The sequence below is a fragment of the Microtus ochrogaster genome, unplaced genomic scaffold (genome assembly GCF_000317375.1).
Source record: "Microtus ochrogaster isolate Prairie Vole_2 unplaced genomic scaffold, MicOch1.0 UNK80, whole genome shotgun sequence".
NCBI lineage: Eukaryota > Metazoa > Chordata > Mammalia > Rodentia > Cricetidae > Microtus > Microtus ochrogaster.
The window spans coordinates 890,974-897,020 of record NW_004949178.1 but is presented as its reverse complement, the minus strand read 5'-3'; the positions used below and the strand labels follow the sequence as shown (position 1 = coordinate 897,020).

The following is a 6,047-nucleotide window of genomic DNA, read 5'->3' as shown; positions in this document are numbered from 1 at the left end:
TTCATCTTTAACTACGAGACCCGCCAAATGTGTGTGAGGAACCCTTCATCTTTAACTACGAGACCCGCCAAATGTGTGTGAGGAACCCTTCATCTGCCACCGGTCAACTCAGGGGCAGTCTGAGTCTGTTTGTCTCCTCACCAATTTCCCACTTTTCAAAATGTTTGTTTATTTGTTTTTCGAGACAGGGTTTCTCTGTAGCTTTGGAGCCTGTCCCGGAACTCACTCTGTAGACCAGGCTGGTCTCGAACTCACAGAGATCCGCCTGCCTCTGCCTCTGGAGTGCTGGGGTGAAAGGCGTGTGCCATCACCGCCCAGCTCAGAATGTTTTAAAATAAACTTTAAGTTATAATTTTCTTTTCCCTTTTCCTTTCCTTTCCTGTTTTTCTTTTTAGACAGGCTCTCATGTAACCCAGGCTGATCTTGGACTTGTGATTCTTTGCTTCTTCTACTGGGATTACAGGTATGCGTCACCACGCCTAGTTCATGCAGTCCTGGGAATTGAACCCAGGGCTTTGTGACTTCTAGGAAAACACTCTATTGATTGAGCTATGTCCTTAGCCCTCCCACATACATGTCTCAGAAAATTACTTGTGTGTGTGTGTGTGTGCCCGCACCATGGCACACACGTGGAGATGAAAAAACAGCTCTTCTCTACTGTGAGTCCTGGGGGTGGAACTCGGGCTGTTACGTTTGCAGCAAGCACCTTTACCCAGTGAGCCAGCTTGTCAGCCCTTTTACTTGTCTTTAAAACACGTAAATCATACTCCATTCTACTTAAAATCCATCAGTGGTTTCTCATTGCACTCAAGAAAATGCAGCCCTTTTCTGGGCTCTGCAAAGTCCTACCTGCCAGAAAGTCCACTTCTACAGTCTCCCCCGAGCTGCCTTGTTTTAGAGCACTGATCAGCCAGCCAGCCTTCCTGCCTCTCTCTCCTCACCACACCCTCTCCCTCTCTTTCTTGGTCCTTCCTTGTCCAAGAGCCTTTGGCAGAGCGGCACTCAGAGTTTTCATAGCCTAGTGAAAAACGTTTCTGGGCTTCCTTCCTTTCCTTCCGGAGGGTGAGTTCCATGAGGGATTCTATCTGCTTTCTACTTCTCTATGATTCACAGACACAGTCCGGTCCTCATATAACTCAGGCTAGCCTTACATTCCAGTAGCTGAGAATAACCCTGATTCCTCCTACCTCGACTGCCCAAGGTGCTGGGGCTACAGGCATGTGCCATCATGCTAATAAGTATCTTCCAAATGAATGAGCCCTGAGAAACCCTTCAGGTCTGGCTCCTTGTTAGAGGTCTTCTTGCTTTCCCTAGCACACATCTTTCTCCAGTGCATTCCAGATCTAGATGGGCTGGGACACGCTGAGGCAGAGGAATTTCTTTGGATCGTTGGGAGATAGTAGCTCCTTTGTGGCTCTCTCCGTTCCAAATTGGAGGTAAACATGTTAGTAGCAAGTCCTCGTAATCATGGTCCCAGCAGCTATGAAAGATTTTACAGCATGGGCTTGGTACCAGCTAAAGACACGCACCAGTATCTCACTTCATCTCACAGTATTTGTGAGACGAGGAAGCCGAGAAATCCTCAAGGTTTAAAGGCGCCACTGATAGTAACCAGGTTCCAAAATGGTGGGAACAGCTTAGCCGCTAGAATGATGGTCTAACATGCAGGAAGTCCTGGGCTCAATTCCCGGCTCAGGATCAATGGGGATAGGTTCATGCTTATAATCCCACTACTCTGGCAGTAGAGGCAGGAGGATCCGAAGTCCTGGCTACATTGTGAGTTCAAGACCAGCGTAGGATACATGAGACACTGTCCATTCCCCAACCTCCATAAAAGAAAAAACAAATTTGGTGTGTGTGTATGTAGACATAAAACAGGTAGAATTAGTAGTCTCCAAGGAGCTAGGAATTAGGAATTGTGGATAAGGTCATGGAGGCTCCTTCCTACCTTCCTCCAAATGATCAGTTCCCTAAGCGTCCACTAACTGTAGGAGGCAATGTCTCACATTCAGGAATCCACTTCCCTTATCCGACTGGGAGTCCAGCTAGGTTGGAGTCAGAACCTTCAAGGAATTCTCTCGGGCGGGATTAGTATGCTAATGAGATACAAATAAGTACCTGGTAAAAGGGTTAAGGAGAGAAATCAAAAGGGAAGTGAAGAAACAGGGCGGGGTTGGGGGTGGGGTGTAGATTTCTAGTTAAGTAGGAGCCGAGGCCTCTCTGGAGAAAGGCATTCTTCCTAAGGAACCTTGGTGGGACAGAGGAAGGTAAGTCTGTTGGTTTGCGAGGGCTCAGTCACTTCCACAGGTTGGACCCTACCACATTTCACTACCCGACCTGACAGGAGAGCTGAGGGTAACTTTTGCTTTGGCAGCAGGACGGTCCTGCTTACAGTTATTCGCTCCCTCGGCTCCCGACTCACAATGCTGGAGTAAGTCCCAGGATCCCTCTCTCTCAGGCGCTCACCTCTAGAAAAGGACCACTGACTGCTAAGTACAAATCAAAGGGGTTCTCAGCTTTTGGCCAGCTTCTGGGTGAGACCCGCCTGGGCAGGTCAGCTGGAGGCTGTTTAAAATTGCAAATCTCTCCCCTACCTTCCAACCTACCCCTCCTCTACAGAAGAAGAATTTCAATTGCAAATTTATTTCTGCCTCAGGAACCCCTTACCTATTTCTTCCGCCCCCCCTTCCTCAGTGTTTCTCCCCCCCACACACACACTATTTATCAGACTGTTGTGGTCAGGGTGCCCCCCAAGTTCTAATCCTTCCATTTTCCTCTCTTTTATCTCCCATCTCCTCTCTCTGGAGCTCCAGGTCCCTGTTTTCCTTTTTCTCTCTCTTTTTTTCTTTTTCTTTTGCCCTTTTTGCCTTGAACTGGATTTGGTATGGAAGCCTCTAAAAGCCCAGGTAACCTGCTACCCTCGGGCCAAGATTCGTGTTCACTCTGTCCCTCCGCCACTGGCCATTTCTTCCCGGGGTTCCCAGCATTTCTTAGGAGCAGCTCTCCTGTGGGGCGAGTCTCACAGGAAGGTGAAGGAAGAAGGCAACTGTCCCAGACCCGACACGACGGCTTCGAAGGAATGGGAGAGAAGGCGGCTGTGTTCTGGAGGTGGGGGACCGGGGAGGAAAGGGCCGCGCCTCTGCAGAGCAGAGCAAAGGGGCTGCCGGGGAGGCAGCGGCGGCAGTGTGATTAGAGCAGAGATTGATGTGAAGGGGCGCCACAGACGGCAGAGAGAGTCAATAAAACGAGAGGATCACATTAGAGGCGACAGAGAGAGCTTTAAATTACAAGGCTGCTGCCACCACGGGGGTGGGGTGGGGGGTGGAAGGAGGGAGCCCTGGAGCCAAGGGAGGGTAGAGAGTTCTGAGGGCGTAGTCGCCCAGAAAGATGGAACATCAGCTCTAAAATGGCCCTCCCTCCGTCTTGTGAGTTCCCTTGTGGCCCTACCTCTTTAATGCTCCAAGCCCCTCACCAGGTTGAGGTGGAGAGCAAGGGATGAGCCCCAAAGGAATTGTTACCTCCCGGTCCACCTGGTTTTTCTGTCTGCCCCATCCTTGGGAAGGAAAGCAAGATAATGCTTTCAAAGCAAGGCAGGAGCTGGGCGGTGGTGGCGCACACCTTTAATCCCAGCAGAAGCAGGCAGATCTCTGTAGTCCGCGGCCAGCCTGGTCTACAGAGTGAGTTCCAGGACAGCCAAGGCTACACAGAGACCCTGTCTCGAAAAACCAACCAACCAACCAAACAAAAAACAAAACAAAAAAAGCACGGCGGGAATTAATGTCCCCCAAACGCAAGGCAGTCGCAATTACTGACTTAAAGAGGAAGGCAGGAGGGGGGGGGGTTGGGAGGGCGGGGGTAGCACGACTCACATTAGGGCCCAGAGAGCGGAAGTGAGGCCAGGAGGCAGAAACAGAAAGGCTTAAATTTGAAGTTGCGGAGAACAAGAGCAAGATCTTTAAGGCAAAGCCCTGCAACTGGAGACACCTCGAGAATTACTAGTGTGTGTGTGTGTGTGGGGGGGGGGTGGTCCAGTACTTAAATGCAGTCAGAGAGAGGAGAGACTCAGTCCTCACTGATAGGCCAGGGAGCCCAGGCTGGCCCACAGAATTGGGTGCGACTAGGAGGAAAAGAAACACTACTGCTCCCTAGTGGTCACAGAGGGAACATCACCAAGTCCCGGATACCCTCGGAAAAAGCATAAGCAAAGCCTGCCCCTCTCCATTTCCTCAGGCTCATTAAAGGACAAAAGGTTTTGTGGAAAAGTCTGTCAGAGAAGCAGCATTACACTTGCATACCATGATTTTCACATCAGTTTCCCAAACATTTTTGTCATCGGTCAGCCTTCCCTTAGAGTCAATTCACTACTTTTTTTGTGTGTGGTGCTGGAGGCCACACACACACACACAAACACACACACTGCAACAGCTCAAGCAGTGAGATACTCCCAGCCCCGAGAGATATTTAGATATTTACCGTTTAAGGTGGAAGAGCATGGGGGCTAGGGTCCATGCAGACGGCGATCCTGCTGGTTCCACCCCTCACTAGCTATCAGCCTTGGTGAGATGCTTATCCAGACTATTTCCTCTTGTGGAAAAAGGGGAGTAACGGCACGAGGGCCAGGAAAGGCAATGTGAAGTGCGCATGGCCTGGGTGTCAGTGAGGTCTGTTCTTTACCTTCTGTGGTGGCTGTCTTCTCCCCTGGGGTAGAGCACAGGTCTGAGGTAAGGCTGACATCCCTCCTGCTGTGTCTCTAGATGAAGATGGCTGGGTGGGCAGGATTCAAACCCAGGCTCCCAGCCTTACATTTCCCTCTATTCCTTCCTTCCTTCCTTCCTTCCTTCCTTCCTTCCTTCCTTCCTTCCTTCCCTCCCTCTCTCTCTTTTTGAGACAGGATTTTGCTCTAGAGCCCAGGCTGGCAGTGGACTACTGTGCCCAGCTCCAGTGGGAGCTCCTGTGCAGCTCTTACCTGGCACTGGATCTGGAGAGGCTCCTCATTTCAGAGCAGGAAGAGGAAGCTTGCCTAAGCTCACCCTCAGGCTAGGTGAAGCAGCTAATGCTAAGGTCTGAACTTTTGTTTGTTTTTATTGATTTTTATTGAGCTCTACATTTTTCTCTGCTCCCCCTCCCTGCCTCTCTCCTCCCCTTCAACCCTCCCCCAAAGTCCCCATGCTCCCAATTTACTCAGGAGATCTTGTCTTTTTCTACTTCCCTTGTAGATTAGATCTATGTATGTCTCTCTTAGTGTCCTCACTGTTGTTCAGGTTCTCTGGGGTTGTGATTTATGGGCTGGTTTTCTTTGCTTTATGTTTAAAAACCTCTTATGAGTGAGTACATGTGATAATTGTCTTTCCGGGTTACCTCACTCAATATGATGTTTTCTAGCTCCATCCATTTGCCTGCAAATTTTAAGATGTCTTTATTTTTTTCACTGCATCTACTTTTTAATGGATTCCTTTATTTTATTATTATTATTTTTTGATTTTTCGAGACAAGGGTTTCTCTGTGTAACAACACCACAGTCCTGGAACTCACTTTGTAGACCGGGCTGGCCTCAAACTCAGATCCGCCTGCCTCTGCCTCCCAAGTGCTGGGATTAAAGGTGTGTGTGACCACTGCTGGCCCCGCATTCCTTCATTTTTGTGTTTATAGTCACTGAATCTAGGGCCTCAAGAAGCAAGCACACTCCCACTGAGCTACATATGTGGACCTTTTATTTTAAAGGTTTGTTTTTATTTTAATTCTGTACACGTGTGTGCCCACGTGTGCAAGTGTAGGTGCTGGTGGAGACCGAAGACATGGGGTCCCTGGAGTTACAGGCAATTGTGAGTCACAGACATAGGCAATGGGGACCGGGCCCTCTCCAAACGCAGAAAGTGCCTAGTGCTCTCAGCTGCTGAGCCACCCCCCCCCTTTTTTTTTCCTGAAACATGGTCTCATCATGTAGCCCTGGAACTCTCTCTAAAGACCAGGCTTCCCCACGTACTAGAATTAAATGTGTGTACCATCATGCCCAGCCAACCCCTCCTTTGATTTTATTATTTTTTTTT

General features: G+C 49.4%; 2 protein-coding genes across 7 annotated transcripts in view; one reads left to right on the top strand and one right to left on the bottom strand.

Moving 5' to 3' along the window:
* Thtpa (thiamine triphosphatase) overlaps positions 1-6,047 on the top strand; it is a 48,413-nt gene that overhangs the window by 22,543 nt on the left and 19,823 nt on the right. The gene's annotated exons all lie outside the window — the stretch shown is intronic.
* The window catches only part of Zfhx2 (zinc finger homeobox 2), a 33,536-nt gene that overhangs the window by 14,359 nt on the left and 13,130 nt on the right, over positions 1-6,047 (bottom strand). The gene's annotated exons all lie outside the window — the stretch shown is intronic.